General features: G+C 40.8%; 1 long non-coding RNA gene across 1 annotated transcript in view; it reads right to left on the bottom strand.

Annotated features, from left to right (window-relative positions):
- The window catches only part of LOC140194747 (uncharacterized), a 104219-nt gene extending 89382 nt beyond the window's left edge, over positions 1-14837 (bottom strand). The window contains exon 1 of the long non-coding RNA XR_011885286.1: positions 14667-14837. This is a non-coding gene — a long non-coding RNA (uncharacterized lncRNA). The remainder of the gene's footprint in view (positions 1-14666) is intronic.
- Positions 14838-22990: the final 8153 nt, after the last annotated feature.

Raw genomic sequence — 22990 nt, 5'->3', positions numbered from 1 at the left:
CTTAATGCAGAGTATTAGAAGCTGCAGCTTGATGCACTTCTTGCAGGTGTAGTTATCAGGGACACTGGAGGTCTTCCTGCCTTCCCACATCCTGCAAGAGGAGCTTTCCCCTAGCTTTCCCTTATCTTACCTGGCATCTCTACGTTTCTAACTAAGCAAATGTAAAAGGGGGGGGGGATCTCTTTTTGCCTTCTCCGACTAAAACCTCTTTCCACTGAAGCCTGAAGAGCTAAAGCCTCAAACTCTCCACTCTAATTCTGTCCACTCTGATAATGGCTGTGCACTTGCCCCTGTCTTACTTTAATTAGTTCTTACTCATCAATCCCGAACATTGATTGGCTGCTTCTCAAAGCCCTAATGCTGTGAGTCGCTGCCTTTTCGACTCAATCAACGAACCTGTGCCTTTTCAGGCTTCCGGTCTCTCTGACTGGGCGCTGCTAAAAGAACCAACACTGCTGCGAGTCGCAACCTTTCCACTCAATCAGTGAACCGGAGTGAACTACATCTTCTCAGGATTCTGATCACTCCAATTGCACAAAGCTCCAATTGTCATATGGAACAAGCTGCCAGAGGAAGTGGGAGATGCAGGTACAAATACCATGTAAAAGGCATTTAGATAGGTACATGGATAGAAAAGGTTTAGAGAGATATAGACCAAATGCAGACAGATGAAACTCGTCCATACAGACATCTTAGTCAGCATGGATGAGTTGAGCCAGTGGGCTTGTCTTCATGCCTATAATTCAATTTCTTCTCTGCCCAAGCAACACACACACAAAATGCTGGAGGAACTCAGCAGGCCAGGCAGCATCTATGGAAAAAATAAACCGTCAACAGCCTGAAATGTTGACTGCACTCTTTTCCATAGATGCTGCCTGGCCTACTGAGTTCCTTAGTATTTTGTATGTGATGATTTGGGTTTCCAGCCTCTGCAGTTTTTCACTTGCCCATATTTTTCATCCAGAGAATTCAAAATGGATTATACTGATCTTGCCAATAAAACTGACTACATAATAATTTGCACTCAAGTGTTGCCCTATGCATTTGTTTTCGTTATCTAGTCCATGACATGCTTTTAATCTGCCTAGTCCCATCAATCTGCACCTAGACCATAGTCCTCAATACCCCTCCCATCCTTCTACCTATCCAAATTTCTCTTAAATATTTAAATCAAAGTGCATCCATCACATCCACTAGTAGCTCATTACTCACTCTCTCACCCCCTCAGTGAAGAAGTTCCCTATCATGTTTCCCTTAAACATTTCACCTTTCACCCTTAACCCATGACCTCTAGTTCTAGTCTCACCCAACCTCTGTGGAAAAAAGCTTGCTTGCATTTAACTTTTCTGTGCCCCTCATAATTGTGTGTACTTCTATCCAATCTCCCCTCATTCTCCTAAGTTCTAGGGGATAAAGTCTTCACCTATTCATCCTTTCCTCATAACTCAGGTCCTCAAATCCTGGCAACATCCTTGTAAATTTTTTCTGTGCTCTTTCAATCTTATTGTTCTTTTTCCTACAAGTAGGTGTCCAAATCTGTACAGAGTGCTCCAAATCAGGCCTCACCAATGTCTGAAACAACTTCAACATAATATTCCTACAGTTGTACTAATTACCTTGATTTATGAAGGCCTATGTGCCAAAAGCTCTCTTTACAATCCTATCTACAGGTGCCTGTGATGTCACTTTCAATAAATTATGTATCTATATTCCCTGTCATAGATAGATAACATCAAATTTTTTTGTATCTCAAGCTCGCTTGGTGTCGACCGGCTGCTGGGAGTTGTCATAGATGTAGCTAAGTGAGCAGTGGGCGGGTGATCATGTCCTTGCAGACATGGATGGAGAAGATGGGCCCGGCCTCTGTCCTACTACATTCCTCGGTAGCCTACTGTTCACCACGTAAGTCCTACCCCAGTTTGTCCTCCCAAAGTGTAACACCTCACACTTATCTGCATTAAATTCCATCTGCCATATTTCAGCCCATTTCTCCAGCTGGTCCAGATCATGCTGCAAACTTTGATAGCCTTCCTTACTATCCACTCTGCACCCAGTCTTGGTGGTGTCCACTAATTTGCTGATCCAGTTTACTAAATTATCATCCAGATTGTTAACATAAATGACAACCAAGAACAGACTCAGCACCAATCCCTGCAGCCCAGCACTAGTGGCAGGCCTCCAGTCAGAGAGGCAACCAACTACCAGCCATGGTCTAATCCAATTTACCACCTTATTCTGAATGCCAAGAAATTGAACCTTCCTGACCAACCTCCCATGCGGGACCTTGTCAAAAGCCTTGCTAAAGTCTATGTAGACAACATCCACTGCCTTGCCTTCATCATCTTTCCTGGTAACTTCCTAAAAAAAACTCTGTAAGATTGGTTAGACATGACCTACCATGCACAAAGCCATGCTAATTGTTCCTAATCAGTCCCTATCTATCCAAATACTTATATATCTGGTCCCTGAGAATACTTCAGGGACTGAAGTTAGACTCACTCTCATAATTTCCTGTCTTATTTTTATTCTATCTTAAACAATGGAACAACATTAGCTCTCCTCCAATCCTTCATCCACTCACCTGTTACTAAGAGAATTTAAATATCTCTGCTCGGCTCCTACAATTTCTACACTAGCTTCCCACAAAATCAACGAGAACATCTTATCAAGTCCTAAGGATTTATCCACCCTCACTTGCCTCAAGACAGCAAACACCTCCTTCTCTCTAAACTGTATCGGGTCCATGACCTCCCTGCTGTTTTGCCTTTCTTCTATAGACTCTGTGTCTGTCTTCCAAGTAAATACAGATGCAAAATATTCATTTAAGATCTCCCCCATCTCTGTTGGCTCCATGCATAGATGACCACTCTGAACTTCAAAGGGACCAATTTCGTCACTGGCTATCCTTTTGCTTTTTGGATGTGACTTTTAAGTTTACTTTGGCTCCATCAAAGACTCTTTTGGTTCTGATTCTTTAGAGCCAAATTTAGAAGAATCTCCTGCAGCAGCTCTTTGACTGTTGGGGAAGTTGATCTAATCTGGCTTTGCGACATACTTGGGCATTGTTTTGAGGGGCTGATAACTTGTTATTCACTAGCAGTACTAACATTTATAAATTCTTACAATCTATGAAAGAGAAGCCAGTTATCCCACATATAGACAAGACCAAATAAGAATGCCTGATTCCCTTCCCTTAAGAAGATGAGGAACTTTGTGAGAGTTTCATGCTTATCATTAAAGTCAGCTATCATTGTGGTAATTACAATTGTGTAGCTGCCTTAGTAGGATTCAAACCCTTCTCATTCCAGAGCTCTGCCTGCTAATTTACTGCCTTAATCTTCTTCCTTTTCTGAACAGTTTCTTAGGACTGAGGATGATTTATTTTAGCTGTGGCTTTGTGAGTTCTGAGATAGCTGATAGGGCCAATCAGGGAATCACAGTCTCTTGCAAGAGGTGGACAAAAAAGTGGGCAGATAGGTGCTTTGTGAGACAGCGCCACTACTGCAGGATTTCTGCATGCTCCTAATATATGACTCTGTGGTTTTCATACCATGAAGAATGCTCCACCACTTTAAGCAGTCATCATCTAAGGCATCACAGCAGTCACTGAGGATGTTGCATTTCTTCAAGGAGAGTTTGGACTAATTTGTGATTTCTATTTTCCATTTGTCTACCTCACATTCTCTTCCCTTAGAGCTCAGAGCAGAGTGTGTTATGGGTATCTGCAGTAGATATACAAGTGAAGTGACTTGCCTGTAGGTGACTGAATGAAATGAATGTCTCAATACTTGGAATGTTGGCCTGGGAGAGGACACTGACATTGTTCTCTTTATCCTTCTGGTGAATTTGACAGAGACAAGATTGGTGATATTTTGCTGAATCTTTGGGATGTCTTCTCTGTGTAGGCCAGGTCACAGATATCTATTGAAGAGTGTGCATTACTGTTGCTCAATATTCCGTACGTTTTGTACTAGTTCTGAGTTCTTGATCTTCCGCGATTGACCAAGTAATAAACTGGTGCATTGAAAGTGGATTCCTACATCAATATCTGCTTTGGGAGGAGGCTCCTGAGATATGGGAAATAGTCCTCATTTTCACTATGAGCATTTATTGTCAGGTGGCTGTATGGTGCAGCAGGGGAACTTTTGCTTTGTGGGCATTGTTCTCATGTGCCTCAGTACCTGTGAAACTACCATCTCTGGTGTTATGGAAAGGCAACATGCTGTCATACCTGGGTCGGCCATTCTATCCTGGGTAGGCTTACTAGAGGAGCAGTAGGCATGCACTGTGCAAGTCTGAGTTACAATGGTGCCAAAGACTTATTTACGGGTGGCTCAGCTGCAATACCAATTGCGATGACACGTATTTCATAATATTCATCCTAAGAGTAAAGTAGTCACACTCAAACTCTCTGGCACATCACGGAAATTCCTTGGCATGCAGTGCAGAGCACTTAGCAATTGATAGTACTCAGAATACATCAGCTTTCCAAGCCTGAACCTTAACATCTACATCTCAGGCCTGTATAGAACATGTTGTGTTGAAACATGTGTTTGCTGTCCGTGATTCAGAACTGGCCTGTCCTTTACAATTATGCCAGATGTTCTGAAAGTTACCCTGCATGGCCTTGGATTACCTATACTAGTCAAGATGCTGTTATTGTACAGGTGTTTTTTTGGATGAGGGTAAGTAATGAGGCAGCATTAGGAGAGAGCTCCTGCTCACCTTTGAATCCCTAAAACCCAGATGTCTGATGGACAGTGAAAGGAAAAAGGAAGCAAAAGGAAAGAAAGCAATTACTCTTAAATTCGTGCTTGAGAAGTTGAACCAGTATTTTTCGCAAAGATGGAAAAATAATTTTTCTCTTTCTGACTCTGAGCAGAAGAAATAGCTCAGAGCTCCATGGTGATTGGAAACGTGTGAGGAAGGGAGGACAGAATGAGGACAAAGATAGGATGATGCACATCCACATGAGATCAATACAGAGGAGTTTCTATAGTTTTTAATTTTATTGATAAATACTAAGTAAGTATATAAAGACATACTACATCTCTCCCTTTACATACCCCTTCAGTCCTTGTAAGCTTGTTAAATGTCTTCCTGTACTGCCCAGAGACACAAGGAATAAAGCAGCTGCTAAGCAGTCTTGGGTGAGTGATGATGTTGTGTTAATGTCTCACATTGGAGGGGAAAGAGACTTTCCTATCAATGACTTGTTCCATAGGAATCTGAATATCATAATGGCATCTGGTGTAATAATATCTGTTCCTTTTTAAAGAATAAAATTTTTATTTATGTAATGCTGGATTTCCTATCCTTCCTGATAGTGACCTGTCTGCAATCTGCACTAGTAGCTTGTTTCCTAAATGGAAGTGAGGTCTACTCACAACACTTGATTCGTCTTTTACTGGGTGGATTGTATACAAATGCAGAATATTGTCTGTCCAATACAAACTGCAACTAAAATCAGCTCCAACCTGTACAGGTGGAGCAGACTGCAGTCACATACACAAAAGCATTTGAAAATCATGGCTATAGGGGTAGATTTATAGGGACAGATCAAGTGAAACCTGCTTTTCCTATGATCGTTTTGTTGACGTACTGCAAAGTGTGGCTTCTGTTTGCTAATGCTCCCTTGTCCATCAACAGGCATTAAGCAAGACTGATTTTTGTAAATAGGGGTGATTATATAAATAGGAATTTGCATGTTGGATGCTTATTGGGACATTCTGGAACAGTCATTGCTTTGCAATGTTTCATATACAGTATATTCCTTTGTCATTACGAAACTTTGGTCTATAGACTTTTTTGTCCAATATTGAAGTGTTACCCGTGCACATAAACAATAACAAACAGGACCCTATCCTAATACTTGCTGTTATAATGGCCAGTTAAATTTGCGATGTATTAATTGCTACTAGGTAGCCCAAATGTTATTTTTAATCTCTTATGCCATGATCAATCTGCCCTATTTCAGTTTTTACCCATCACACCATTTAGTTTAATAAACTAGTAAAAACCTTGAGCAAAGCGCTTTGTGAGCTTGCACATAAAACATCTGAATAAGGGCATAGTTGAAATTTATGCAGACTATTTTTAGCCTTTTATGTGGAACAGATGGGAGAAAGCTTTACCGGATGGAAAATATCCAATTTTGTGATTTTTTTTTATTCATCCGCAGATTATTATCTTACTGCTCAAACTTAAAAACCCGGAGTATATTACAGTATATGGATGCATGCCCATGCATGATAAACCTACACACTGCAGTCATGGTGAGGTTGGTATTTCCAGTTGATTATCAAGAAAGCATTGTACTGCCAGATTTGTATCTTTAGATGCAAATCTAATCCACTGTGCAACAGAAAGTAAAATAAAATCCCATGGTATTGTTTCAAGGAATCACTCGGAAGTTAACTCCATTATCCTGGTTAATGGTTATCCTTAACCAATATCAACAAAAAATAAATTATCTGGTCATCATCTCATTTGAAATGGTAGGAATATGCTATCAACAAAATAATTTCTAAGCTTATTGCTTGTACAATGATCATAATTCAAAATTGGCTGGTAAGCTCCTTGGCAGCTAAGGATAAGGGATAATATGTGCTTCCAATAACCATACTGCTAACTCTGGTGTTTAATAAGGGACTCCTTTTAATGCCATCCAGTTTCCAATCTATATACTGCCTCTCAGGAAAATGGTCAAAAAACTCTAGCTCAACAGGTGGACCAATAGCATCAAGCTTTACCCTATTACCACCTCCTTTAATGTCTCCAGTATCGTTTTTTAGACTAACATAAGAGCCTAAGAAATAGGAGCAGGAGTAGGCCATCTGACTCATCAAGCTTGCCCTGCCATTCATGGCTGATCTGGCCATGGACTCATCTCCACCGACCTGCCTTTTCCCCATAACCCTTAATTCCCTACGATGCAAAAATCTACCTAACCTTGTCTTAAATATATTTACTGAGGTAGCCTTCACTGCTGCATTGGGCAGAGAATTCAACAGATTCACCACTCTGTGGGAAAATCAGTTCCTCCTCATCTCCATTCTAAATCTACTCCCCCAAATCTCAAGGTTACGTCCCCTTGTTTTAGTTTCACCTACCAGTGGAAACAACTTTCCTGCCTCTATCTTATCTATCCCTTTCATAATTTTATATGTTTCTATAAGATCTCCTCTTATTCTTCTGAATTTCAGCAAGTACAATCCAATCTTTCCTCGTAGTCAAATCCCATGATCTCTGGAATCAACCTGGTGAACCTCCTCTGCACCGCCTTCAAAGCCAGTATGTCCTTCTTCAAGCAAGGAGACCAAAACTTCATTTACTATTTACTATTTGCCGATTTACTACTTGTCTGATAGCCATTATTTATGAGCAAAAATTTCTTCCAAATTAAACATTGAGAACATCAAAGCCAGTTATTTTATGGGAAATTGTATTCCTTAAGCATTGGTTACAGACCCACCGCTCCCCCTCCCCCCCCACAAACAAGATGGTGTATAATTTTGTTGCCATATTTGACTTCAGGTTGAGATTTGAACCTTACATCTGCATGATCAGTGGCCATTACTGAATCGTGTCTGAAGGATGGTTATAGTTGGTAGCTAAATGTCCAAGGTTACATGTTATATTGGAGGGATAGGAAGGTAGACAGAGGAGGTGGTCTGGCTCTACTGGTAAAGAATGGCACGAAATCAGCAGAAAGACGTGACGTAGGATTGGAAGATGTTGAATTCTTGTGGGTTGAGTTAAGAGACTGCATGGGTACAAGGACAGTGATGGCAGTTATATACAGGGCTCCCAACAGTGGACTACAGATTACAACAGGAAATGGAAAAGGCAAGTCAAAAGGGCAATGTTATGGTAGTCATGGGAGATTTTAACATGCAGGTTGATTAGGAGGTTCTAGTTGGTAATGGATCTCAAGAGAGTGAGTTTGTTGAATGCCTACTACTTGGCTTTTTAGAACTGTTTGTTATTGAGCCAATGAGGGGATCAGTTATACTGGATTAGGCTTTATGCAAGAAACCAGAATTGATTAGGGAGCCTAAGCTAAAAGAACCCTTAGGAGGCAGTGAACACAATATGATTGACTTCAACTTGAAATTTGAAAGGGAGAAAGTAAATTCTGATATAGCAGTATTTCAGTGGAGTAAAAAGAATTACAGTGGTATGAGAGAGGAATTGGTCAAAGTAAATTGGAAGGAGCTGCTGGCAGGGATGTCAGCAGAGCAGCAATGGCATGCATTTCTGGAAAAAAAATCAGGAAGGTGCAGGACATATGTATTCCAAAAATGAAGAAATACTCAAATGGTAAAATAGCACAACCATAGCTGACAGGAGAAGTCAAAGCCATTGTAAAATCAAAGGAAATAGCATACAACAAAGCAAAAATTAGTGCTAAGATAGAGGATTGGGAAGTTTTTGAAAACCTACGGACAGCAACTAAAAAAATCATTGGAGGGGAAAAGATGAAATATGAAAGCAAGCTAGCAAATAATATCAAAATGGATAGTAAAAGTTTTTTCAAGTATGTTAAAAATAAAAGAGGAATGAGAGTGGACATAGGACCACTAGAAAATGAGGCAGGAGAAATAATAACGGGGGACAAGGAGTTGGCTGATGAACTAAATGAGTATTTCTCATCAGTCTTCACTGTGGAAGACTCTAGCAGTATGTCTGATGTTGTAGTGTGTGAAGGAAGAGAAGTGGGCACAGTTACTATTACAAGAGAGATGATGCTCAAAAAGCTAAAAGACCTAAAAGTACATTAGTCACCCAGATCAGATGAACTGCACCCTAGGGTTCTGAAAGAGGCAGCGTTAGGGACTGTAGTGACAATAGAAATGATCTTTCAAAAAAACCATTGGGCTCTGGCATGGTGCCAGAGGACTGGAAAATTGCAAATGTCACTCCACTCTTTAAGAAAGGAGGAAGGCAGCAGAAAGGAAATTATAGACTAGTTAGTCTGAGTCAACTAGTCCATTATTAGTCAACTAGTTAGGTTGGGAAGATGTTAAAGTCAATTGTTAAAGATGAAGTGATGGAGTACTTGGTGACACAGGACAAGATAGTAAAAAGTCATCATTGTTTTCTTCAGGGAAATTCCTGTCTGACAAGCCTGTTGGAATTCAAGTAGGATAGACAAAGGGGATGCAGTGGATGTTGTATATTTGGACTTTCAGCATGGCTTTTAACAAGGTGCCACACATGAGGCTGCTTATCAAGTTAAGAGCCCATGGTAATACAGGAAAGTTACTAACATGGTTAGAACATTGGTTGATCGTTAGGAGGCAGTGAATGGGAATAAAGGGATCCTTTTCTGGTTGGCTGCCAGTGACTAGTGGTGTTTCGCAGGGATCGGTTTTGGAACCACTTCTTTTAATGTTATATATAAATGATTTAGATGATGGAATAGATGGCTTTGTTGCCAAGTTTGCAGATGATACAAAGATTGGTGGAGGGGCAGGTAGAGTTGAGGAAGCAGGTAGGATGCAGAAGGACTTGGACAGATTAGGAGAATGGGCAAGAAAGTGGCAAATGAATATAATATTGGAAAATGCAAGGTCATGCACTTTTATAGTAGAATAAATGTGTGGTCTATTTTCTAAACGGGGAGAAAATCTATAAATCTGAGATGCAAAGGATCTTGTCAGTCCTTGTGCAGAACACTCTAAAGGTTAACATGCAGGTCGAGTCAATGATGAGGAAGGCAAAAGCCATGTTAGCATTCATTTCAAGAGGTCTAGAATACAAGAGCAAGGATGTGATGCTGAGGCTTTATAAGGCACTGGTGAGGCCTCACCTTGAGTATTGTCAACAGTTTTAGACCCCTCTTAGAAAAGATGCGTTGACATTGGAGAGGATTCAGAGGAGGTTCACAAGGATGATTCCAGGAATGAAAAGGTGATCATACGAGGAATGTTTGATAGCTCTGGGTCTGTACTCGCTGGAATTCAGAAGGATGAGTGGGGGATCTCATTGAAACCTTTCGAATATTGAATAGTCTAGACAAAGTAGATGTGGATGTTTCCCATGGTGGGAGAGTCTAGGACAAGAGGGCACAGCCTCAGGATAGAGGGGCACCCTTTTAAAACAGAGATGTGGAGGAATTTCTTTAGCCAAAGGGGGTGAATTTGTGGAATTTGTTGCCACATGCAGCTGTGGAGGCCAGGTCATTGGGTGTATTTAAGGCAGAGATTGATAGGTTCTTGATTGGACACGACATCAAAGATTGCAGGGAGAAGTCTGAGAACTGGGGTTGAAGAGGAGGAAAAAAAGGATCAACCATGATTGAATGGCGGAGCAGGCGCGGTAGGCCAAATGGCCAAGCTCTGCTCCTATGTGTTATGGTGTTATGGTCTTATTATTAAGCTACAAGCAGGACTTCCCAATGGCCAAACATTTGAATTTTGTTTCCCATTCCCATTCCAGCATGTTGGTCCGTGGCCTCCTCTTGTGCCAAGAGGAGGCCACCCTTATATTCTGTTTGGGTGCCCTCCGACCTGATGGCATGAATATCAATTTCTCATTCTGGTAAACAACAGTTCCACCCCCATTCCCCATTCTGACCTTTCATGCTTTCTCAGCAGCCTATTTCTTCCCCCAGGTCCTCCCTTCTTATTGACCATGCTTCTCTCCTATCAGGTTATTTCTTCTCCAGCCCTTGACCTTTCCCACTCAATTGGCTTCACGTATCACCTTCCAGCTAGCCTCTTTCCCCTCCACCTACCTTTTTATTCAGGCATCTTCCCCCTTCCTTCTCAGTCCTAAAGAAGGGTCTAGGGCTGAAGCATCGACAGTTTACTCTTTTCCGCAGATGCTCCCCGGCCTATTGAGTTCCTCCAGCATTTTTTGTGTGTTGCTTTGGATTTCAGCAACTACCAACTTTCCCCTGATTGTGATCACTATAATTATCCACTTTCATCTTGATAACATAACCTGCCTTTATTTTTTACAGATGGTGAACTACATGAAATATTGACTCTTACTTTCCTATGGATAATTTTCACATAGAGATTAGTGGGTATGTGAACCAAGCTGGCAGAACCATTGGTAGACGTAGTACAACTATCATGTTTAGAAGACATTTGGATAGGTATATGGATAGGAAAGGTTTAAAGGGATGAGTCAAACACAGACAAAAGGGACTAGTTCAGATCGGCATCCAGGTTGTGATGAACATTATGAACCAAAGAGCCTGTTTCTGTGCTATAAACTCTCTGACTCTGTTGTGTCTGTGCACAACTACATATATATTAAATAAAAGTATGCTTGTGGAAGATAGCTTTAACTGGTGTATTCAGATTGCAGAGGGAGAGAGTGAAAGAGAGAGAGAGAGGGAACAATGTGCATGTGTAGACAAATGTGCATATGCAGACAGAGAGTAATATGTAGTGTAGGGGGAGGGGTTCCTTGCTCTAAAAGAAATAGATAGAATATTGCACTTCCTTCCCCTTTAGATTAATGCATATAAAACTGTATATGTACAAAACATCCATTTTTCTTTCATAAGCGTATTCTAAATAAACACACTTTCACAATAACCATCCATTATTAAATTCACAGTTCTTTTGGGTGGCGCTCTGTTTCTTTCAGGATAGCATCAGAGGAGTGGCATCTGGTTTGGCAGGTGTCTTGTCAAGAATAACATTCTTGTCGTGCCTCTGGGCCTGTTGAGTGGCATCAGGTTTGGTAAGTGTCATTTCTAAGACAACATTCTCAGTTTCCAGTGTCATGTTGCTGTCAGTGACATGATCATCACTGAGAGATAAGTCCAGTGACTGTGATGTGTCCGTCCTGGTGGATGCAGTCGACTCAGGTGTGTTTTTCGGTTGAGCATCCAGTATCTGGTCCACGTGATGTCTCCATGTCTGATATACAACATCCACTACATACATCAGTAGTCCAGTTTTTGTAGCTATCCTACCGAGGGTCCACTTGTCTTCTTGGTAGTCACACACTTGGACTTCCTGTCCAATCTTAAGCTCCTTGCTGCATCACTTGGCTACTGGCTGAACTGTCTATTCTGCAGTTCCCTCCAGAGGTCTATGCAAGATCACAGATTCCTGGTTATGAACAACGTTGCAGGTGCTTGATTTGTCATTGCATGAACAGAGTTCCTATACACAAAAAGGAAGTTGTACTGTCAAGAAATGTCCTCCTGGTCCATCACTTTAATGGATTTCTTGAAAGTCTGGGTAAACCTTTCAGCTAACCCACTTGTTGCTGGGTGGTGAGAAGGTGACTTGAAATGCCTGATGCCAATTATCTTCATGAACAGTCGGAAATTTTCTGACGTTTATTGTGGTCCGTTGTCACAATTTGTTCTGGTAAGTTTTTCTGAAAGTAGTCCTCAGAGCAGAGGCAGTCTTTGCTGAGGTGGTTGACTTCATTGTCTACGCTCCGGCCACTTCGAATGAACATCCACAGCAATCAGAAACATGGAGTCCATGAATGGTCCAGCAAAGTCATTATGAACACTTTACCATGGTGAAGGCGGCCACTCCCACAGGTGAAACAGTGCCTGTGGGGATACATTTTGAACTTTTTGGCATCATGAACAGATTTTGACCAAGCCTTCAATCTGTTTATCTATTCGTCTCTGAGACACCTCCTCATTAGCATTATGCAACGGTGACAGCCTCTGATTAGTGCTACCATTTGGGCTGCAGCGGCCTGTTGGTACCACACTGAGAGCTTTGATTGAGTGCCAGTCTAGTTGGATTTTTCTCAACGATTCATATCCAAACAGTGCTGGCCCTCCACTTTTCAATACATAAAGCTGTAACTGCTGTGTTTGGTCTCCATACATCACACTTACCTTCAGTTTGCCTTTGGGAGACACTTTTTCACCAGTGTAGGTCTTTAGCATAACTGAAGTCTTCTCTAATAGTATCTTAGAAAACAGTCTGCTGTAGTCAGCCTCTGGAATTATGGACAAAGCCTACACTGTATCCAGCTCCATTTTCAGTTTTACACCAGACACATCTATTGTGATCCAGATGATTTTGTGATCTACTTCAATGCAATGCAGCTCACCTTTAACAGACTCTCCCCCTCCCTACTGATCTCCCTCTTGGCACTTACCTTTGCAAGCAGAGCAAGTGCTACACCTGCCCCTACACCTCCTTCCTCTCTACCATTCAGGGCCATCCTTCTGGGTGTTTTGACACTTTACCTATGAGCCTGTTGGGGTCATCTACTGTATCTGGTGCTGCTGGTGGGGCCTCCTATATATTAGGGAGACCCAACACAGATTGGGAGACCACCTCACTGAGCACCTACACTCTGTCTGCCAGAGGAGGTGGGATCTCCCAGTGAACACCCATTTTGGTTCCGCTTCCCACTACTATTCCAACGTGTCAGTCTATAGCCTCTTCTGCTGCTGTGGTGGGGCTGCACTTGGGTTGGAGGAGCGGCACCTTGAAAATCAATTTCTCGAACTTCCGGTAAAGCTCCACAGCTTCTCCTTCAGCATTCCCCATTCCCATTTCCTACTCTCGCCTATCACCTCCCTCCGGTGCTGCTCCCCATTGTCTTTCTTCCCTGGTCTTTTGTCCTCTCCCATCAGGTTCCCCCTTCTCCAGTTCTGTATCTCATTCACTCATCAAAATCCCAGCTCTTTACTTCACCCCTCCCCCTCCCAGTTTCGCCTATCATTTTGTGACTCTTCCTCCCTCCCTCCCCCTCACTCTGACTCCTCATCTTTCTTTCCAGTTCTGATGACGGGTCTTGGCCCAAAACATCAACTGTACTCTTTTCCATAGATCCTGCCTGGCCTGCTGAGTTCCTCCAGCATTTTGTGTGTGTTGCTTGGATTTCCAGCACCTGTAGATTTTTTCTTGTCTATGTTGTCTGATTCTGTTTTATATTCAGGAACTTTATGCATTTGCTTAGTTTTGTGTTTGAGACTTTTCATTCGGTTGGACTTCTTATCTGCCTTGCACACTCTCTCTCTGTGACCTTGTCTGTGACTTTTTCTTTGAACCAACAGTCATTTGCATCATGGGAGGATTTTCCACATTGAAAACATTTTTGGCTCTTTGCACCATTCAGGGACGTTATTTGCATGTCACGTTCTAACCTCATTTTCTGTAATTCTGCTACATCCTTTGCTGCAGTCTCTAACAATATTGCAACACAATGCCTATTCTAAGGTTAGGTCTCTCTCGGACAGTGGCCTTTCTCGAGTGCTTTGACTATGCATGCCACATACAAGCCCATCCTTTAATTCATCAGAAAGTCCAACTCTAAAGTCACATTACATGGAAAGTTTGCACAGTTCTGCAATGTATTCAGAAAGCTTTTAACTCGTTACTTTTGTAAAATCTAAATCTCTCAGCTATTGCCAGCAATTTAAGGCTCAAGTGATATTGTAAAATTGTAACAGTTTCATTGAACATCTAGCTTGTAGGCTTTGCAGGGGTTACTAAGTTGTGTAATAGATTGTACTATTTTTGGCTTATTAAACTAAGAAAAGTAGGGGCTTGCTTTTCTTCCTCTATGTTGATCGTGTTACAATACAGTTCCAACCTCTCAATATATGAGCCCCAGTCCTTCATTAGCGCTATCAAATTCATCAACTTTTCCTCCTGAAGCCATTTCCACCATGTTATTTTTCCTTTAAATTCAGCGCATCTTTCACTGTTACTCACAGGTCCTTCGGCGTTCTCGTGCTGTTTAACTCTTGCTGTTTCGTCCTGTAACTGTCGGTGCAGTTTGTGATATTTTCTGACATCCAGGTTTGTACTTGTTGTCAATTTGTTAATTTTGTGCACAACTACATATCAGTTTAAAAAAAGCACGCACACAGGAGTTGGTTTTAACTGGTGTATTCACATTGCAGTGAGAGAGAGAGAGAGGACAGTGCACATGCGTAGACAACAGTGCATGCAGAGATGACAGATCAATGCACATGCGCAGTCAATAGATCAATACGTACTGCTGAGGAAGGATGTCATTGCTCTAAAAGAAACGGATCCATACATTACAGATTATATTTTATTTTGTCTCAGCCTCAGCTCAACTGTTATGGAACTGTTCATCAATATATTTATTTATAATTTACTTTTGGCACACCATCCTTCTTCTAGTCATGTTAAATTTGAAGCTATTCAAAATTGTACTGCCTCTGTCCTATTTGTGCCATACTGTATTTATCTGGTGGCCTATAGTGGTTCTTAGTCAAACGCCACTCTGATTTTTTCTCCCTGATTCCTCTGTGATCTTGCCTCTCTATAACATTTCAAGATGTCTCTTCTCCTCTATTCTAGATCATTAAATTTCTACAAATTAATATAATTTCTGAAATTGACACTGTAGATCTTTTAGCCCTCAGTGTCATGGTTTTTTTTAATACTCCTTAAAACCTACTTAGCAAAGAATCGTAACATAGGAAAAGGCTGCCTGCACCACTGAGCCAACACCAACCATTAGGTGGCTACTTGTATTAATCCGACAGTAAGCGCATTTTATTCCCTCCGCATGCTAATGAACTATTACTAGACTCCTCCTACTCACTTCTTTAGACAACTTTTGGTCCATTGCATTTATGTCTCTAAATGTGATTCCCCATCCATATTTGTCTGATTGTGCAGCTCTAAAACCATCTGGGATATAGTTCAGTTCTGAATCAAGAGCATAAGACCATGAGGCACAGGAGCAAAAGCAAACGATTTGTCCCATTACGTCCCCTCCGCCATTTCGTCATTGCTGATTTATTGTCCCTTTCAACTCCATTCTTCTGACTTTTCCCTGAGGCCTTTGACACCTTTACTACTCAAGAACCTATTATCATCCACTTCAAAAATACCCAATGACCTGTCTTCCACAACTGATAGTGGCAGTGAATTTCACAGATTCACCACCACCTAGCTAAAGAAATTCCTCCTCACCTCTCTTCTAAAGGGGCATCCTTGTATTCTGAGCCTGTGCCCTATGATCCTCGATCATCCCACTATAGGAAGCATCATCTCCATGTCCATTCTACCCAGGCCTTTCAATTTTCAATAGGTTTCAATGAGATCTCCACCAGCCCCCCCCGCCCCCCCCCACTTTCTTCTAAACTCCAGAAAATACAGGCTCAGAGTCATCAAACGCTTCTTGTACATTAACCATTTCATTCCTGAGATAATTCTCATAAACCACCTCTGGAGCCTTTCCAATGCCAGCACATCCCTTTTCACTTATGGGACCCAAAACTGCTTACAGTACTCTAAATGTGGCCTGACCAATGCCTTATAAAGCATCAGCATTACGTCCTTGCTTTTATATTCTATTCCTTTGGAAGTGAAGACTAAAATTACATTTGTGTTCCTTACTACTGACTCAACCTGCAACTTAACCTTTAGGGAATCTGCATTAAGTCTCCCAAATCCCCTTACATTTCCAATTTATAAATTCAGTCCGTGTTTATAAAATGGTCTACACCTTTACTCCTTCTACCAAAATGCATTGCCATTCACATCCTACACTGTATTCCACCAGTCACTTCCTTGCCCATTATCCTAATCTGTCCAAATTCTTTTACAGACTCTGCTTCCTTAACATCACCTGTTTCTCCACTTATCCTTGTATCATCCTCAAACTTGGCCACAAAGCATTAACATATGTGAAAAGTAATGGATCAAAAACAGGTCATTGGATAAAGGCACCCTTTATTCCCACTCCTTTGCCTTCTGCCAGTTAGACAATCTCCTGTCCATGCTTGCATTTTTCTTCTAATGCATTGGGCTTTTATCTTCCTTATCAGCTCGTGTGCAGCACCTTTTTGAAGGTGAAAATCCAAGTAAACAACATTAAAGGGTCCTATTAAAGGAACTTTTTCCATCTTTCAGGTTAATATATGTAAAGGTCTCAAGCTATTTATGTGAAACATGGCCACAAAGATCAAATGACCTCAAGTCCTTCTGTCCATTTGCTACGTGATACTCCAGGTATTGACCAATTTTACAAGCAGCCACTAGATTTACTGCACCATTAACTTGGAGGAAATTGCCTTTGTACCCCATCTATTGTTTATCCTAGTCAACCATCCACAAGTTCTGCTTCAGACGAAACAACTTTCTGCCATAAAACCTCCATTTTATTCATTCTGAATGCAAAATCTTCCATTGTCTTCTTCAGTAGATTTTACAAAGTTGTTTGAGCAAGGAAGTTCCTCTTACCTGTTAGCAGGTGCATTCTTACAAAAAAACCTAACAGTAGATCATTAAACTGAAAACGTATAGCAGCAGAAACTCTCAGGTTACATATGTGACCCAGTGTGCCTGTAAATAATAACTGCAAAGCTTTTAATTAATCCATTTCAGAATCAGACAGTCCTTTCTAATCATGTGAACTTGAATAAATTGTCTGGAGTAGTCAAGTATTTATTTTAAAGTGAAAAAAATGCTGGCTGGTTTAATAATGGGAAATACCAAAACAGTTTCCAAATTATACTGTCAATTGATTGGGCTTAAAGCATTTAAGACAGAAGCATATACAGGGATGTTTCTGTGCCTAAAATGACAGACATGGCGAGACTATGAGAAAAGAAAAAAGCAGCGAATGTATTACTCAAAGCTGTAGAGCAAGTGTAAAATTTGCAAGATTTTATCAAAAAGACTAAATACATCTTTTGGACTGACCAAGCCACCTTTGGTAAATCTACAGCTGTTGACATCTGGATAATGCTCAGTATCAGGGTAATTTTGAATCAGTGTCAATTGCAGATACTTGGAATTCCAAGGGAATTTTTGTATTGAAATAACAGCACCATAGCCTGATTGGCTCTAGAGGCAACTTTCTCAGAAACCTAGAATTAGCTGCTGGTATCAAGTTTTACGTCACACTTGAGTGATACTGTCCAGCATTGTTGGAAGACTGGTATAGAATTTACTTGCAATCTGTTTCCCAACACAAACCAAATTCTTTCAGAAAGATTTTTACTTTGAGTGCTAATGTGACAGTTGCAGATGGAGCAAAGTGCAGATGTAACTAGACCTAAATCACCAGCACAATCATTATTGTGCATACCACTATTAATTTGAAACAGCAGTTCTCCTGGCTGGACCGATCATCTTAACATTATTGCACTCTCCCTCCCAATGTTTCCAGGACAAATATTTTGGCTGCACACGCTGCTCTGCAAACACGCTGAATCATACAAGAAGGAAAACAACATCCAGAAGTTAAACCCTAAAGGAGAGAATGAGGCAGTGAAAAGTAGGAAGCCACTCCTGAAACACAGCACTCTGGAGGAATATTGAAAGAGGCAATAATCAAAAAAAGTTTGTGGCTCAGTGCCTAAGCATTTTCTATCTAGCAGTACTGAAGAAATGATCTGAAAGCACTTTTACCAAATGCATTAGCTTTAGCAATGCGCAACTTTAGATCAATGACATATTACTACATGGAGTCACCAAAAAGCATATAAAATTGCATTTAACCTCAAAAAGAGCTTTTCTCTTTTGAGCGAAGGAGGTTGAGAGGTGACTTCATAGATGTGTACAAGGTGATAAGAGGCATAGATCTAGTGAATAGCCAGAGATTTTTTTTCCCCCGGGCAGAAATGGCTAATACTAGGAGGCATAACTTTAAGGAGATTGGAGGAAAGGTTTTTTTAACAGAGTGGTGAATGCCCTGCCAGTGGTAGTGGTAGAGGCAGATACATTAGAATGTGTAAGAAACTCTTACATGATAGAAAAATGGAGGTCTATGTAGGAGGAAGATTAGATTGATCTTAGAGTAGGTTAAAAGCTTGGCACAACGCAGTTGACTGACTGTGCTCTAGTGTTCTATGTTCTATGTTCTCACAGAGCCAGGATATCCACTCCAATAGATCTAGCATGATGATTATACCCTCCACAAATTTTTCAAGCACTTCATCATTACGCCCAGCCTATTCCTTTCTGTCCCTGTAGATATCAAGCTTCTCTTGACATTCAGTAGATTCCCAGATGAATGTACAAACCAAAAGTGTGAAAAGTTGAATAATGTGCTAATATGTTTTGTGTTATTATTTCCTCTATGATATCGTAGACTCTGAGCTCACAAGTTCCTAACAGTGATTCCTTGAAAAATGGTGTTGATTCAGCATCCTATGGGAACACCATGGTGGTGTTGGTGGAGTTGGGGTTGCCTGGACAGGAGGGGTGTTCACAAAATCCTCAGTGATTCACATTATTTATAGAAACATAGAAACATAGAAAATAGGTGCAGGAGTAGGCCATTCGGCCCTTCGAGCCTGCACCGCCATTTATTATGATCATGGCTGATCATCCAACTCAGAACCCCGCCCCAGCCTTCCCTCCATACCCCCTGATCCCTGTAGCCACAAGGGCCATATCTAACTCCCTCTTAAATATAGCCAATGTACTAGCCTCAACTGCTTCCTGTGGCAGAGAATTCCACAGATTCACCACTCTCTGAGTGAAGAGGTTTTTCCTAATCTCAGTCCTAAAAGGCTTCCCCTTTATCCTCAAACTGTGACCCCTCGTTCTGGACTTCCCCAACATCGGGAACAATCTTCCTGCATCTAGCCTGTCCAATCCCTTTAGGATTTTATACGTTTCAATCAGATCCCCCCTCAATCTTCTAAATTCCAACGAGTACAAGCCCAGTTCATCCAGTCTTTCTTCATATGAAAGTCCTGCCATCCCAGGAATCAATCTGGTGAACCTTCTTTGTACTCCCTCTATGGCAAGGATGTCCTTCCTCAGATTAGGGGACCAAAACTGCACACAATACTCCAGGTGTGGTCTCACCAACGCCTTGTACAACTGCAGTATCTCATGCTTCATTCCAATCATATTCTTTTATAAAGGACTTTGAATCCCATGCTTTTTTAATTCCATTCAAATTTTAATGGCTTCAATCAGATGTCTTTGCTGGGATTCAAGGAGGTATTTTAAAGGAGTCAGTAATCTAAAGATGTACTGTTGACTTACTATTGCAAGGCAATGAACATCTGCTTCATAGCCATGTACTTTCTCTTATGCTTTGGTGGTGCAGTGCTTACTCCTAAGCAAATCTGGATATCTGTTATTAACTCATCTATTCGCTCAAATGTCTCTCCTCATACTTAGACATCTAGCTGAGTTTTCAGCCATTTAAACTTAGTGAGTTTTCATCAGGTTGTGGTGGGGATGGGGATAAGGACTGCTCCAATCTCTATTTACCGAGACACAGTGCCCAAATTCAAAATCTACCACCGGAAAGAAAGTGATGGTGAAGCAACTTAGGAAAAGAATTTCAACTCAGTTTTGCACCTTCCCCTTACAACTGCACGGGTCTCTTTCAAGTGCTCTGTTTTCTGAAAGACACACAGGTTTGTCAGTTGGCTGCCCACAATAGGTTACACATGTGTACATGTAATAGAATCTGGGGGAGCTGGTGGAAATGTGGGGGAGAGTAAAATGAGGCCTGATGATTGGTGTAGACATGATGGGCCCTGGGCCTTTTCCATTCTTGTGTAGCTCAGTTACTGGTGAATTGATGACACCAGGACTTGCAGAAGATTCGTTATACAGCATCTTCTGCTGTATTTTCTGCCAGATAAAAATGACAGAGCTACAAATTTAATTCAGGTGGAATAATGAGCATCCTATTTAAAAAAAAAACAGTTCAAACATGTCTTTGGAGCTGTAATCAGATTTGGACTTTGAAAGGATTTGCTATCTTAAATTTTGAATTAATTTAAAAGAAATTTTAACTTTTCCCTTGAATATTGATAACACCAATTAAGGATGTCCTGTATCTGATCACTAAATCCTGACATTGTCAAGGAGGTTTTTTCTAGTATCCCATCCACAAACACTCATTGTGTACCGTTGAACATTATGTCCCCTCATCAAGAAGTTTCTGGACATTGGTTTGGTATGGAATTCTTGATGTAATGTTTTTTCATAATTTTAGGTATCTGTACTGGTACTGTAATCCTTTATTATTTTGATAATGGAATTCTATAAAATTAAATCCAAAATTGGCTAAAATGTGCCTGTAGGGTACACAATACTGATGGTAGTTGAATCCATTGGATGAGATTTTAAGCTAAAGCTCTGCCTCCTCCATGAGGTGGATGTAAAAGATCCCATAACTGGATTTTATAGACCACTGGAAATCTGCCTAGTGCTTTGTAAATACTTATCCCTTAATCATCAATGCTAAAATCAGCTATTTCTATATCCAGTCATTATCATATTGCAACTTGTGAGATTTTGCTGTGTGCTAATGAACTGTTGATATACTTCACTGGTTGTAATATATTTGGGGCTGTTCTGTAAGTTGGTATAAGATGCTATATCAATGAACGTCTTCCTTTTTAGTAAATGGTCGATAAAAAAACGCTTGTGAAGCAATAATTTGACTAGATTAAAGAGATATTAAAGATTAGCTTTATTAGTTGTTTGTTTATCAAAACACTCAATGAAATGCATTGTTTGCGTCAAATCAAATCAGCGAGGATTGTGCTGGCCAGCCCTGAAATATTGCCACGCTTCCAGCACCAACATAGTGTGGAGGAAGCTCACGCAGTCACAGAGAGAACGTACAGGCAGCGAAGGGAATTGAGCCCCGACTGTAAAGTAATTGCTCTAGCCGCTAAGCTACCATGCTGCCACACATAGTTAGGGATGAAAAGGGGTGTAGCTATTGATTTCAACAGTCAGGGGGTAGATGCAGGCAATTTCTGGAAGCAAAAGTAGACATTCTTGTTGCTGGTTCAGATGTAATATTAAGCTGAGATCCAACTGTGACATTTGCATTCCTAACATTAGACACAGTGAGGGCTGTTTTATGAAAAATTAACAGTTATCAGCTGCCTTTGCCTTCCCAGTAATTTTTGAAAGGAATAAAAGCCTTCTGTTTTTTTTTGTACAGGACATTTGTGAGGAGATTTTTTTTTAATAGGCTGGCCTGCTGTGTGTCAGGGAAAGCATTAAGATTAGTTAGCTCCTAAACCCCAAACAATGTAAATAGATAACTTGTTTCCCAATAATGTTTTTAATTAGGCCTGCATTGAGAACAAACAGGCAGCAATATATTGTCTGAAGTGTGTATAGCTGTATCCTTTCAGTTATTATATTCTGTCTGTGATTGGGAAAGCAAGTGGCATGTTAGTTTTGTTTGGTTCTAGGTAGAATGAGTATAAAGTAAGCCTTACTGAACTTCAATGAACCATTGGTGAGGCCTCACTTGGACTGGAAATACTCAGGTCAGGCAGCATTTGTCAAAAGACAAACAATTCATGATTCAGGTCTGGGAGCTTTCACTAGTTCTGATGAAAGATCAGGGAATAGAAATATTAATTAAGGCAAGAGAAACATTTAATGTTTCAGATTCATGATACTTAATCAGAACTGCAGTAAGGTCCTAGACCTGTACTTATTTGCACAGATGCTACCTGACTTGCTGAGTTTTTCAAACACTTTCTGTTTTGATTTCAGCCTTCCAGTATTTGTTTTTTAAAAAATTCTCATTTCATGTAGTGTACACAACCTTGTACATCAGAGCTAATGAATTTGAGAGTGTAGCATGAATTCACAAGATTAATTTTGGAAATGAAGGGGCGTATCTCATGAAGACAAATATAATATGAGTGTTTTATTGTCCCTGGAGTTCAGAATGAGTATTGGTCTCATTGAATCTCACCCTATTCTATGAGGGTCTGGCAGGCTAGATGCTGAGAAATCATTTCCTCTAGCCAGAGAAGCTGAAACTGGTTGGTGTTGTCTCAAATTGACAAGCAATTAGGATCAAGGCCTAAGGGGAAAATTATGTCTGCAGAGGGCTGCAAACCTTTGGAATTTTTTAATTAGGTGGTTTCAATATTGGCTTGGTGGTAGCAAGCAGAGGGTGAAGGTTGTTTTTCGGAATGAAGGCTGGTGACTAGTAATGTACCATTGTTATTTATATAAATGTAGCGGTTAGTGTAATGCTATTACAGCAACAGTAACTTGGGTTCATTTCTGCTGCTGACTTTAAGGAGTTTGTACATTCT

The sequence above is a fragment of the Mobula birostris genome, chromosome 3 (assembly GCF_030028105.1).
Source record: "Mobula birostris isolate sMobBir1 chromosome 3, sMobBir1.hap1, whole genome shotgun sequence".
In the NCBI taxonomy this organism is placed as follows: Eukaryota; Metazoa; Chordata; class Chondrichthyes; order Myliobatiformes; family Myliobatidae; genus Mobula; species Mobula birostris.
This window is presented reverse-complemented; position numbering and strand designations above follow the sequence as displayed.